The sequence below is a fragment of the Lissotriton vulgaris genome, chromosome 11 (genome assembly GCF_964263255.1).
Source record: "Lissotriton vulgaris chromosome 11, aLisVul1.2, whole genome shotgun sequence".
NCBI lineage: Eukaryota > Metazoa > Chordata > Amphibia > Caudata > Salamandridae > Lissotriton > Lissotriton vulgaris.
Window position 1 is genome coordinate 544,396,204 of NC_141699.1, and position 13,776 is coordinate 544,409,979.

Consider the following 13,776-nt stretch of genomic DNA (forward strand, 5'->3'; position numbering starts at 1 on the left):
TTGCAGTCCTGCAGCCGAGGAGGAACCCCGATCCCTCTTGGGACACGTATATTTTCGTTTCTAGACAGGTGGAGTCATGGGAAACCGTTGTCCGGAAAACTCCGCACAGGCGCAGGGGGCGCCGGGTTCCGTAGGCGAATACTTGCACTCTGGTTGGGTGGAGAGCGGGGGCCTCTTCGAGACTCTGGTACATGCTGGCGGCCATGAGGTTTATGGTGGCCCCTGTGTCGATGAGGGCTTGGGTCGCTTGGCCATGTACTAGGACGGAGCACATAGGTTCGTTCGCAGACGCTGCTGCTAGGGTGTTGAGCATGCGCACCACGTGGACGGATGCTTCGTCATCTCCGTCGTCGTCCATGTCGCTGCTGGCCGATGTGTCTTGCTGCGGCGCCACCTGTCGCACTCTCCTTGGTGTGCCACTCTGTTTTTTCCTTTGAGACGTTAGACAGACGCTGGCAAAGTGGTTAGCCTTCCCACACGCGCTGCAGATTTTGCCTTGAGCCGGGCAGGCACCCTTGTGGGGGATGGGGCCTCCGCACCAGATGCAGGGTCGGTCTTGGGTGGACTGTCCTTGTCTTGCGCGCCCTTTCTTGGGTGTTCCCGCCTTTTTGTCTGCCGGGTGGGGCCTGACGGCCCAGACAGGCTCTGTCTTGATTGTGACGGGCGACTTCGGCTCCATATGGGCGGCACGTGCTTTCGAAAGTTCTTTGGTCCGCCCTAGGGCCAGGATGTCGCGCATGGACATGGCGTCAGTCTCGAGAACTCTCTCTCTCAGCTTCAGCGAGGCGCACCCCTGGATGAACTGGGCGCGAATCTCATCTTCTGCATCGGGGAGGGTGCACGTGCTAGCCAGTTTTTTGAGGCGCGCGTAGAAGACGTCGACGGACTCTTCCGGTAGCTGGCGCGCTTGGCGCAGCAGGAAGCGTTCATAGTCAGCGCTGGCAAATGGCTCAAAGTACCTGCTGATGGCATCGCGGAGGGTGGCGTAGGTGTGTGGGGGGTCGCCTTCTGTGATGTCTTTGGAGATGTCGTGGATGGCCTCGCCACCGAGATGTAAGAGCATGGCGCGGCGTCGGCCAACTGCGATGTCTGCCGCGATGAAGTAGGTCTCTAGCCGCTCCACCCATTTCTTCCAACGGGTGGCCTGTGACGGGGGAGGGCCCGAGACTTCAAACGGCTCGAGGTGCGGCACAGTGGCCATGAGGGCTGATTACCCGCCGACTGGAAGGCAGGGGCGAGGCCGTGGGCTGCACGTGGGGCACCTGGCAGCGGTGCGGACTTGGAGCACCAGTGAACGAGGGGAGGTGGGACGTAGACCACCTCGTCGCCAGTGTAGTGTCCTGGATTCGGGCCCGGATACATAAGACACAGGACACATGCAGTTTGGTTAGTGGCGGCAAACTACCTGACCACGCCCGGCGCTCCGGGCCTTTTATTACATAACTCACGTACGTGCGTACACGCTAGGGCCAAACCATCGCCCCTTTACGCTCTAGGGGTGAGACCTGTGGAAACAGTGGGAGGGGGCGTGTGCGGCAGTGGTACGCTCCTACTGCCCGCAACACTACATCAATGGTTGTTAGTTGCATAAGAAAAATCAAACACCATTTGCACAGACAAGGAATGAAAGTAGGAGGATACTGTTCTTGTGCAGGACACAGGGCCAAGGTGACAATGGCCTACATGCTGAGCAACTGAAGAAAACAGCAAGGCCCCTTTCTGTCAAAATTATTCAAGCCCTCCAGCGCAGGAGCACCTGAATAGCAGCGAAGCCCCTGCTATTACTAACCTACTTAGTCCTCCCCAGACCTTCAGCTGAGGAGCACATGAACAGAGGTAAGGCCCCTGCAATTAGTAAATTAATCAGCCCTCCCCATCCCACCAGGCCTCAGGGCAATGTCCTGGCAGGGGAGCACAAAACACAGCTGAAGGGCCATCCACGTTAGCCAGGGGGAGGCTGAGGTGAAGATGGTGCGAGTTCCAATTATTACCTGGCCCCCACAGCCAGAACCATCCTTCCTCACCTGCTATGCCCTGAATGTGAAGGGCCCTGGGTGAGGTGTTAAGAGACTAACACTGTTTCTGGGCTGCGTGGGCCCCAGGGGGCCGAGGTGAAAATGGCTCAAAGGTCTGAGCAAAACCTGGCCCCCAGGGAGGCCGATTCTTGCAAACAATCAGCCCTCCCCACCCCACCCTCAGCGTGATTTCTTGGCCAGGCAGGGGTGAAGGAGAGGCCACAGCTGATGATTGCTGTAGGGCCCCACAGCGAGGCTGCTTTCATTTCTCTCTGTCCGTGCCCTCTGTGGGCAGGTTTTTTTCTCCCCTGTCCCAGTCCACTCTCTGTGGACTGGGACAGGGGAGAAAAAACTGTCCCACAGAGGGCACTGAGACACCGGCCCTTCGGCCGATGCCCGAATGCCCGCATTGCCAATCCGCCCCTGACTCTGGGCACGGATTAGTTCACAATGGTGAACCACACCTGAATATAAGTAAAGACACTTCTGCTCATGCACTCTGCTAAATCTGCATCCATTAATGAGCCGGCAAAGAGAGAAACTGGGACACCTCCACCCCGTTGGTCGGGCCGCTCAGGTCCCCACTGGGCCGCTGGCAGCATCTGAACGGCACAGACCCAGGCTTAATCGGCCACCGTGCTGCCCAGAAAAGCAGCCCACAGCTGCAACTCCGATACAGGCCCATTGCCCGAGTGTCCGCCTCCCCAATCTGACCCTGCCTAACCCAATACTGCTGGTCCCCATCATCTATCCATGTTTTCTCAAGGCGCCTTCCTATCTCCCCTAAATGATATTCTCTGAATTCGAATCACCTCGTATCCGGGCACCCCCCTTCGAATATCGTAACGAAAAAAGATACCCCCCTCCAGTATGCAGAGAAGGGCTCATGACACACTCTATCTCACAGATTTATTATGTCTTAAACCACACATGCAATTTACCTGATTTTTAAAGCCAGATAAGGCTTAATTTTAGCTGTCTCACATCTGAAATTGCCTCCTCTCCAATGGACATCAATGGGGAAATACATTCTCCCGATTATTATTTTCAAATCCCACTCTTTCTTCTAAAATGTTGGCATGTATGCTTAAACTAAATCGGAGCCCCTGAAGGGAGGGTCGCTCTGTACCCCAGATCAAGTCAGTTTTGAACTTGTAAAGACATGCTGTATGGGTATTTTTGCAAAGAATGGGAGACTCCATACATTTACTGCAGGCAATGTTTCTGGTAATATCAGGGAAATCAGTAAAAACCGGTCCACTTGGTGATAAACTGCTAAAAAGAACGGGTCCTCCTACTTATCTGTCATAAGAGCCCATTGGACATTGCCTGATTGCTCTATAGGCCAGCCCAACACTGCGATTGTGCCTTTGCCCCAGAGTCCTATACACCATTTTTCTCACTTACCCTTCTTGCCTCTCGATGTAACATTGCCAGATAACCCCACGTCACCTAGGACGCAATGCTCCAGTCTTGACACTTTTTTTTTGCAAATCACTGCTTTCATGTGTGTTACCTTAATTGGAACACTACATTCTTTATTTTGATACCAAGGAGAGCTCTTGTTCACATTTCAGTTCACTTTACCTTTCTTCCTCCCAATCGTTTCATGGCTCTTATCCCTCCCTGTAGAGACCTCTTGTTCTCGACCCTTGCACTTCGTCTCACTCACCCCCTCTCATCCAGTTCAGTGGGGCTATCCAGTGAAGTGAGAGGTATTGTGGTGCTGATAATCACGGTGTGGGTTGTGGCAGCGCCATAACCATGGTTTGAGGTATTTTGTGGCACTGCTCCTCTCCACTTGGTATGAGTTTAATTGAAGCCTTTCCCTGAGGTATGAACTGTGGTGCTGTCTGCTTCACGAAGTGTGATTTGTTGTGGAGCTTGTAATGCGTGGAAAGGAATACATACAGGAGATACGGTTATCGAACGCTTCCCTTATAGGGGTGGGGGTGCACACACATGGAAGATGTGTGCATGTATAGTACTGTGTTCTTTCCCATGTAAGAAGGAGTTTCTGTGACTGTATATTTGGTAGAAACATATCATTTTTTAACCATCCTAACTGCATATTTACAGCTTTTTGTTAGGGTTCTTCTTTTCTTGATTTTTTTTTACTGTTGTGTCTTTTTATCCTAAAGGTTTAATTGGTTTCAGACACTTATTGTTTTCTTGGACGAGTGTCCTTTGAGCCTACCCACCATCCGAGGTGTTCATGTTTTTCATTTGCCACTCTTCCCATTTGTTTGAGCCAGTCAGGCTCTGATATTCATGGTGTGGCTCAGAGCTATGCTCTAGTTTACAATCCACTTAGGGTCACTGGCTCTTGGTGCACACCTCCATTGCTCTATGAAAGTTAACCTACCTTCCCAAGACATCCAAGTATTACCCTGGTCTGCCCTTGGCTGGACCTGGGTTGACAGCATACAACCACTATTGTAGTATCTGTTTATATACCTGGGCTACATTTCAGCTGCTCTTTTGTTAAATCTGACATGCCCACTAATGTTGTGTGTATTTCATTTTCAGAGTGTGCCTTTGCTATTCCTGAAGTGGCCCCACTGGATAACTGCTTTGGTTTCCACTTGATTTGTAGGACTTTACCATAACTGCCTGTGGTGGAACTCCACAGATGTACTACAGAGATGTTTTCTTATTTTCAAGGGGTTCTGCCTTAGCGTCTCTCAGCTTGTCACCAAAAACCCACCGAAGGCTCTTGTGTGCTCTTAGCATTCCTAAGGCCTTGCCTTAACTTCTCTTTGTAGGTCGTCTACTGCGGTGTCCGTTTAATACTCCTTGGCAATGCGTTAGCTACCTCTGGGTTGATCCACAGTGACAATACTGTGGCATTTATTTCTTCTACTATAGTCAACATCAATTGACCAATGTTCCAAAAAACAATCAATTCTGAAAGTTGTTGCCTATGCCATTCCGGACTAAAATCAGTTATTCCCCGATTAAAACTATGTCGTTGTCCTGTCAACCTCTAGCTGATTCAGATAGCTATAAATTCTGCTGTTCTGGAGCTAAGAGCCTCATCCCACATCTAAAGTATTCAATCTCTACCAAACTTGCCATAACAAGTCCAGATCTAATCACAAGTTCACAGTTAAAAAAAAATTATATCTGTATTTGTAAAGCGCGAACCACTCCCCCTTACGGGTCTCACGTCGCTGTTGTGGAAATTAAGTGAGCTATTGCCCAGAGTCACATGGTGCTGAGCTGAGGTGCCACCGGAGCCAGGGATTGAACCGTGAACCCTGTGCTCCGAAGTCAGCTGCCCTGGCCGCTGCACCACACCTCTCCACTGTCAGAACCCATCTCCATCAACGGACCCATCTAAAAAGTGAGATTGTTGTGCCAGAATAAAAAGTTTACTTCATGAATTCACACTATCCAACTTTGCTCTCAATGTATAGCTACCCCTAATAGTGTAGTTCCACCGCTTCAGAGTTAAGAAATTTGGACCCAACATTGAACCGCTTTTCATGGTTGCCAACTTTGAAATTATTAAAATCACAGATATGCCATGCCCAAAAACTATTTTGGAATGTCCAAAATTTCTTTGTGATTTAAAAAATATTACTGTCTCAAAAAGTAACATTTGCGACTCATTCTGAATTGCAAACTGGAGGGGGCATGAAAGGAATGGACCTGGTCCATTTGTGTATTGCAATGCAGTGTGACAATATTTTGAGACTTATATTGCAGGTGCCAACCATAGATCAGTTACCGGCACCATACTTGGGAAAGTAACTCCTTTGAAAGGGGAAGCTATTCTTGTGGGAAGACTCTTCCTTTTGGAACTGTGTTGAGCTGCCTTGGGGACACTAGACAGTGGTCCACTTCATGCTCCTCCCAATGTCATTCCTTCCAGGTCAACCTTAAAAAAAAAAAGAAAAGCAGACCGGATTACTTAAAAAAAGAATTCTTCCTTGGAAGGAATGCAAGGCAGGGATGGGTTGTGGAAACTCAGGGCCTGGTTTAGACTTTAGTGGACAGGGTACTGGTTCCAAACATGAAACTATAAGCTTTCCTTTGCAGGATCCCCCACTGGCACCATCGACAGAAAGCTTCCCCATCGGCCTGACAGAGTAAGTACTATCATGGGAAGGGCATTACACAGCGCGTCCTATTTAGAGTAGACAATGTAGTCTTTTTTTCCTGTCCCAGAGGCACAGAAGAAAAGAATAATGACCACCGCACTTTGGCAGTAAACTCCTAAGGCACAGGAACCTATATTTATTTGTTTTTCAGAAACAAACTCCTGCTTTTGGAATGTATTCCTGACAAGCAAGAACATATTAAAAAGTTTGGTGAACGGCTATCAAAACCGAATGTAGCCATACACCAAACTTTTTATACCGCGAAGGGCACCGCTATGACAGCGGTTACTTTCACAGTACAGAGAAGGCCGCAAGGCTGGCAGTCATCACTAAATTTCACGAACTGGAGTCTATCTGGGTAGCAGATGTAATGTCCTCTGCTACCTTGAAGGAAGAAGTACTGTTTGCCAAAGTCTAAATCAGGTTCTTTGTCAGGAGTTCTTGGGCAGTCCGGCTTACATTGTATCACCCAGAATCATTTAACCACTAGTGCCTAGTGGCCTAATCCTATTAATTGTCTCAAAACTGATCACCAAGTACACCCCTTCAGCATTTGACTCTCTGGCTAGCAAAACAAGCAGTACAAGGCTTAATCAGGGCAACGGTATGGGGCTATAGACTCTACACTCAATAAATATCAAATAACAATCAATAAACTGATGACCAGTCAGAAGATTAAGATTAAGGAAACAAGATGCACTTCAATACTACATACACTGAAAATGTCAAGGTATCTCGATGCTCTTCGGGATCCGGGTGATGCTCTAGAGGGTCCACCTCCGGATCTCCCCAAGCTCGGTTCTCAAGTGTACCCAGAGCCTAGAGGTGATCAGGTGAGGGAAAAAAGAGGGGCCGGGATGGTGCTCTACGGGCTGAGACAATCTGAAACGACAAAGTACAACCCGTTAACAAAGGCCTGTGACCCCTCCCCTAGTCTCCTTGATCTCCCTTTGTACTTCCACCTACCTCGGTGAATAACCTCTTGTGGCAATGATGAGGATGTACCCTAGGGTCTCTCCCACCATGGAACTCCTGGACTATAGCCTATAAGACACAAACACAGGTTATCTCCCCTATTCAAATATCCCTTCCAGTTCAGTGCTCCATTGAAAACTAACTTGGTACATACCTGGTCCTTATACCAAGCATCACTAAAGAAGAAAATAATAATAATAATAATAATAATAAAAACATTTATTAAGCGCATGGCTGCACAACTGTGTATCCCCGCGCTGATTGCTAAAAAATCTCAACCGAGAATCAAGTCAAAGGAAAGAGAGTGGCAGAATTATTGAGGGAAGAGGTGGGTTTTCAAGTTAGCTCTGAAAAGAGTTTCAGAGGGTTCCATTCTTAAATGAATCGGAAGAGCATTCCAATGTTTCACTCCTAGATAACGAAAGGAGCGGCCACCGATTTTTGCTCTGTGGACGCGGGGGAGTTTGAAAAGGGACATTCCTGAGGACCTCAGGTGTCGGGTAGGGCGGTGAATGGTCATGAGGCTACTTAAGTAGGTGGGACCCTTGTTGTGGGCTATCCTGTGGGCATAGCAGAGGTTCTTGAATTTTATTCTCTCCTTTACGGGGAGCCAGTGCAGTTTGGACAATGCTGTCTTGGCAGAAGTTCTTTTAGGAAGGCCTAATACCAATCGGGCTGCTGCATTTTGTACACATTGCAGCTGGTGTAGATGTTTTTGGTTGATGCCTAGAAGGAGGGGATTCCCGTAGTCCAGGTGAGGTGTAATAAGAGCATGCACGATGGTTTTCCTGGCTTTGATAGGTATCAGGTCAATGATTTTTCTGAGAATTCTTAATGTGCCGATGCATTTACCAATGATCTTGTTAACTTGGGATTTTCCTGATAGATCCGAGTCGATCATGATCCCAAGGTTCTTGACTTTCTCAACAGGTCGAGGGCATTCGCCAAGAGATGAGGGCCACCACGCTTGAGACCATAAGGAGGTTTTGTTCCCTATCACTAACACCTCTGTTTTGTCTCCATTAAGCCGGAGGCAATTACTGTCCATCCACACGGCCACAGCAGCCATGCACTCCGAGAAGTTTGAGGCATACTCCTCGGTATCAGGAGTGAGCTTAAACATAAGCTGAGTGTCATCGGCGTAGCTAACAATGCCAACCCCAAAGTTCTTTATGATCTGAGCCAGGGGTTCCATATAGATGTTGAACAATGTAGGGCTCAAGCTCGAGCCCTGTGGAACCCCGTGGCTCACGGTCCGAGAAGATGATTTAAAGGGCGGGCAATGAAGCTGGAAAGTTCTATTGGTGAGGAAAGATTTAATCCACGCCAATGCACAGTCTTTTACTCCGATATCTGAAAGACGGGACAGCAGCGTGGCATGTAGCACAGTATCGAAAGCTGCGCTTAAGTCAAGCATGACCAACGCTGCTGTTTCACCCTCGTCCACCATCTTGCGGATATATTCCGTGGAATACAAGACAGCTGTCTCCGTGGAGTAATTTGGTCTGAAACCGGATTGAGTGGGGTGAAGAATGTTTTCTTCCTCTAAAAACGCCATAAGTTGGATGTTAACTATTTTTTCTATTATTTTGGCGCATTGAGGCAATAGAGATATTGGCCTGAGATTTTGGAATTGGGTGATCGGAACATTCGGTTTTTTTTTCAGGGGAATGACTTGGGCGTTTTTCCAAGCCTCCGGGACATGGCATTCTTCGAAAGAGAGGGTAATGAGTTGGCTTATTTGATCCCTGAGGGTAATGTCCATGATGTCTTTGCATTTATCTAACGGACACACATCATTAGGGGAGCCAGAGTGGATACTGTTGATTATGCTGGACAGTGTTTCTTTGTCGGGAGTGTAAAAGTGGGTAAGAGTGGTTTTGTGAAGAGGGGGAATTGTCTTACCAGATGTGGGGGGGGTGGAGAAAGTGGTGTGAATTTTCTCTACTTTATTGACAAAGAAGTCTGCAATTTTTTCGCATAACTCATTAGAAAACGTGTCCTGCGTGTCCAGGCTCGACGTGTCTGTTAGTTCCTTGTAGATCCGAAACAATTCTTTAGATGGATTTATAGCCTCTTCAATTCTGTTTTGGTAAAAGTGACTTTTTTCCTCTCTTATAAGTCTCTGATAAGCCCTTAGTTCTTGTTTGTAGGTCTCCTTCAGTTCCGTGGAGTAGTTCTTTCTCCATTTCCTTTCAATCGCTTTGCAGCGGGCTTTAGCTACCTTTAATTTTTCTGAGAACCACGGTTCAGATTTTGTTCTCCTGGCTGGGGGCTTAGAGGTCCAAGGGGCAATTTTATCAAGTGCCTTGCTTAACCATAGTTCATAAGAATTCCAGGTTTCTTGAAGGGACTGGCCTTGGGGAGGGGGGTGGATTTTTAATTCGTCAATCAGACGTTCTGGGGTGTAGTTTTTCCAGTTGCGCCGCTTGGCATACAAGGGTTTGTGGACATTATTCTTAGTCCTGGTCTTGGGAATGTTGAACATGATCATATGGTGGTCTGACCAAATGATAGGGGCCGGAGGTTGTATGTCAATACCTTCCCAAGTCGCAAAGATAGGATCGAGAAGATGGCCATGTTTATGTGTGGGAGAAGTGGAGAGCAGGGTAATCCCCAGAGCATGTAGGGCAGTCTTCAGTAGTTGAGCTTCCTTAGCATGTAAATCTTCGAAATGAAGATTAAGATCACCTAGTATCATAAAGTTGTTGTATTTGATAGCTAGTTGCGTCGCCGTTTCTATTAGCTGGTTGCAAAAAGAAGTGGCATTGCCAGGGGGCCGATAAATGAGAAGCCCAGTAATGGTCATGCCAGGGGTCACTTTAATGGTGAAAGTACCGCTTTCACTGTTAGTGATGCCCTTGTTAGTGAGGGTGCATTCCAGTTCTTTTTTAAAGATCATTGCAAGACCTCCACCGCGCTGTATAGGCCTATCAATTCTCAGTAAGCTGTAATTCAGCGGGACTGTCTCAAGTATTTCTGGGGATGAGGATTCTTCTAGCCAGGTTTCTGTTAAAAACATTACATCAAAGTCATGATTTAATAATAGGTCGTGAAGTTCCAGTTTGTGCTTAACCATGGATCTGCAGTTAAGTAGCATCAATTTAAGATTAGGTGCAGGATGGTTAGGGTTGGGAACATTAACAAAACGAAAGTTGCAAGAATTGCATTGTGATAACAGTGCATTGGGGTCTATGGAGTGATAACATGATTTAGTGGGGGTCTTACCGATTTCAAGTAGCGTCTCGCGAGTGTAGCGGTATTGCTGATGAGAGAGCGCTATCTCGGATGCCTGCGTGATGACAATATGACCGGAGTCCCGTGCCCCGCGTCCCGTCTGGTCGCGGACGGGCGCAGACGGGCAGGACTCTGGCTTGACTCCGGCGCGCGATCGGCGCGCACGTAATGCGCGTCCGCTGCGCGGAGCCATGGACGTATGTTTTTAAGCGCTCGAAGTGCGACGTGCAGCGCGAGCCCTCACTAAGATGGCCGCTGCCTGACTTCCCTGCCAATCTGATGTCCCCCCTGAGGCCGGTCTAACAGTCGACCGCTTCCCAGGACAGGCAGGAGAGGAATCTAACTAAAGAAATAGGTCCTAGCGCAGTTAAGCGAGCAGCGCTAATGTAGTAGGAAGTTCTTTTCAATTTTAAAATAAAGTGCGAGGGGGAGGGAGCGGACACACGGGAAGAAAGTGAAGATTCAGCAACACAATTATAAAAGCAGCCTCCCGGCTCAAGCCTCAGGAGGAAATTAGCAGCAAAAGAATACCAGCGTTCCACTAAATATTACGTCTCTCAGCCTGATTCAAGTACAGTACACTTTCTCCTTCTGTTAAGTCACAGAAGGAATGCTCTGAGCATGCGTAGAGCCCCCCAAAAAGAAAAAGAAGCAAAAGAAAACAAAGAACAAGTTCTCCAGAGGAGGTAATCTCCCGTCACCTTACCACCAACGAATATGAAGTCAACAGTGTTACTGGGCTCCTCCATTATCGTAGAGTCCAATTAAGAGAAAAAAGCCTCCGCCAGTTGGAGCAGACGTCCTCTCAGTGCCAAACAGAAAATAGGTATCTCCAAAAACATGGATAGGTGAGTCGGGGTCACACCATGCCTTCTCTTCACGGGGATCAATCACCAGGTGTCCGTGTCTTCGCACTCACCGCGGCGAAGCACCACAGCCGACACACTCCTCTAGGTCCCATTAAACTTTTTGAGACCGGGTCTGTGTCTTCGCTGACCTGAGACCGGCAAAGCACCACAGGACCCTACCAATGAGTCAGCCGACTCACAGCCCCGGACATGCTATGAGAAGAACAAGCGTCCTCCCAACACCGGCAAACTATGCGGCGGGTGTCCGTGTCTTCGCTGATACCGGCGAAGCACCACAGCACCCACAAACATAACGGTCAAGCACCGCTACCGTACCAGAGATCAACGGAATCCAATACAATCCGACTTCCGGGTCCAGGAGGAACATATAGTCCCCACCTTCATGCCGCATGGGCCTCTGGGACTTGTAGTCCAAAGTATTTAGGCAGGCGCTTTATTGTTCTGAATTCAGATCCTGACAGAAAAAGTAGACTGTACATAAGGCACAGGGTGCTAATTACAGCATGCCAATGCGAAACACTACCTGCAGTGATTTGGGGACTGTCTCTTTAGGCAATGGCTTTTGCCTTTGGCCAAATAGGGAAAATTACATTGGGGAATATTGGAGTGAATCTTTTTGAGTTTCATTTTTTCAATGTTAGTTTCCCATAGCCATCTCGGACAGCTACAAGATCACCCGCAGGGACTGCACCAACAAACCAGGAGGGGGAATCGCCATCGTCCACAGGAACACCATCAACATTTCAACCAACATCGGAGACTCCCTTAGCACAGCCGAACACCTACACTTCCAGATCCACGCCGATCACAACACCACCCTCAGAGGAACCCTTATCACAGACCCCTGGGACCCCGACCCCAGTTCAGCAACTCCATCGCCGACCTCATCAGCACGCACGCCCTCGCCTTCAAAGACTACATAAGACTACATCCTCCTGGGTGATCTGAACTTCCACCTCTAGAACGCCAACGACAGCAACTCCACAAGCCTGATCGACAACCTCGCCAACGTCAGACTCAAACAGCTCGTCTTGACACCCACCCACTCTGCAGGACACACGCTCGACCCCATCTTCTCCGCCAGCAACCACGTCACCTTTAGCCTCATCACCGAACTCTACTGGACCGACCACCACTGCATCCAGTTCTCCTTCAAGAAACACACTGCGCACAACCAACCGCAACGACTCCCACGCCGCAGCTGGAACAAAGTCATCAAAGACCAGCTCCTCACCACCCTCGCTCAAGGCTCTCTGTCCAAACCCCTGGACACCAACGAAGCAGACCACAACTTCAGACAGTGGATTGACGAATGCGCCAACACCCTTGCCCGGATCAAGAAACCCTCAAACAGGCGCACCAACATGAGAGTCATTTGGTTCAACGCCGACCTCCAGATCTCCAAGCAGACCAGCCGAAAACTCGAAAAGCAGTAGCACCAAGGCCAGACACCAAACAACCACACAGCCCTCGTGAACGCCAGACGCAAGAATTGAATTGAATTGAATTTAAAATACTTGTAGAGCGCAGCGTTCACCAGACGGTTTCTTGGCGCTATGAAGGCAAAATTAGCAGAGGAGAGGCAATAGATACTGGTACAGTAGAGGGAACAATGAAGACAAATTACTACGAAAAAGCCTGATTGAATAAGAAGGTTTTGAGGCCTTTACGGAAGAGGGAGTAGTGTTTGGCCGACCACAGATGGTCGGGAAGGGAGTTCCAAAAGGTGGGTGCCAGGAATGAGAAGTTGGCCCCTCCCCACTTTTTTCGCTTGTAGGGGGGTACCTGCAGAAGAGATTGAGAGGATGAGCGAAGCTCTCTGGCAGGTACATATTCCCTTATCAAGGAGGTAATGAAGGCAGGAGCTGAACCCTGGCGTGCCTGGAAAACCATGCAGCCAGTTTTAAAGAGGGAACGCTCCCTGACAGGTAGCCAGTGAAGCGCCTTCAATAACGGAGTTGAGTGGTGGGAGCGGGAAAGGCCGTACACTAGCAGAGCCACCTGGTTTTGTACCAGTTGGAGCTTTCGTAGGCTGTAAGCTGGGATGCCGTTGTACAGGGCATTGGCGTAGTCCAGCCGGGAGATCACTAAGGCGGACATGATCAGTTTAAGTGCCAGGGGAGAAAAGAAACGGGAAACAGTGCGAATAGTACGAAGAGTGAGAAAGCAAGAAGAGACAACAGAGCTAATTTGTGAGTGTAGGGTAAGATGATTATTCATTTTGATGCCTAAGGTCTTAACTGTAGGAGAGGGGGTGGGAGGGAAACCTAAGGAAGAGGGCCAAAATAAAGAGTTCCAGGGACTGGAAGAGCCACCAGTGAGAACCAACTCAGTTTTATCCGGGTTCAGCTTCAGGTGGTTGTGGCTCATCCAGTCCCTGATAAAAATCATAATAGTCTGAAAGTTAGAAATAGAATGGGACGAAGAAGAAAGGTTAAAGATGAGCTGGAGGTCATCCGCATAGTTATATACGGTGACCTCCAGCTGCTGGAGTGCAAAGATTAGAGGATAGATATAATGATTAAACAAAAGAGGGGAAAGAGAAGAACCCTGGGGGACACCACAAGTGACCTT